A 406-nucleotide genomic window follows, 5' to 3' on the forward strand; every position below is an offset into this window, starting at 1 on the left:
GAGGTGCTGGAATATGGAGGTGCTGGGATGTGGAGGTGCTGGGATATGGAGATCCTGGGATGTGGAGATCCTGGGATGTGGAGATCCTGGGATGTGGAGGTCCTGGGATGTGGAGGTGCTGGGATGTGGAGGTGCTGGGATGTGGAGGTGCTGGGATGTGGAGATCCTGGGATGTGGAGGTGCTGGAATGTGGAGGTGCTGGGATGTGGAGGTCCTGGGATGTGGAGGTGCCGGGATGTAGAGGTCCTGGGATGTGGAGGTGCTGGGATGTGGAGGTCCTGGGATGTGGAGGTCCTGGGATGTGGAGATCCTGGGATGTGGAGGTGCTGGGATGTGGAGATCCTGCGATGTGGAGGTTCTGGGATGTAGAAGTCCTGGGATGTGGAGATCCTGGGATGTAGAAGTC

The sequence above is a fragment of the Megascapheus bottae genome, chromosome 17 (genome assembly GCF_031878675.1).
Source record: "Megascapheus bottae isolate mThoBot1 chromosome 17, mThoBot2.hap1, whole genome shotgun sequence".
NCBI lineage: Eukaryota > Metazoa > Chordata > Mammalia > Rodentia > Geomyidae > Megascapheus > Megascapheus bottae.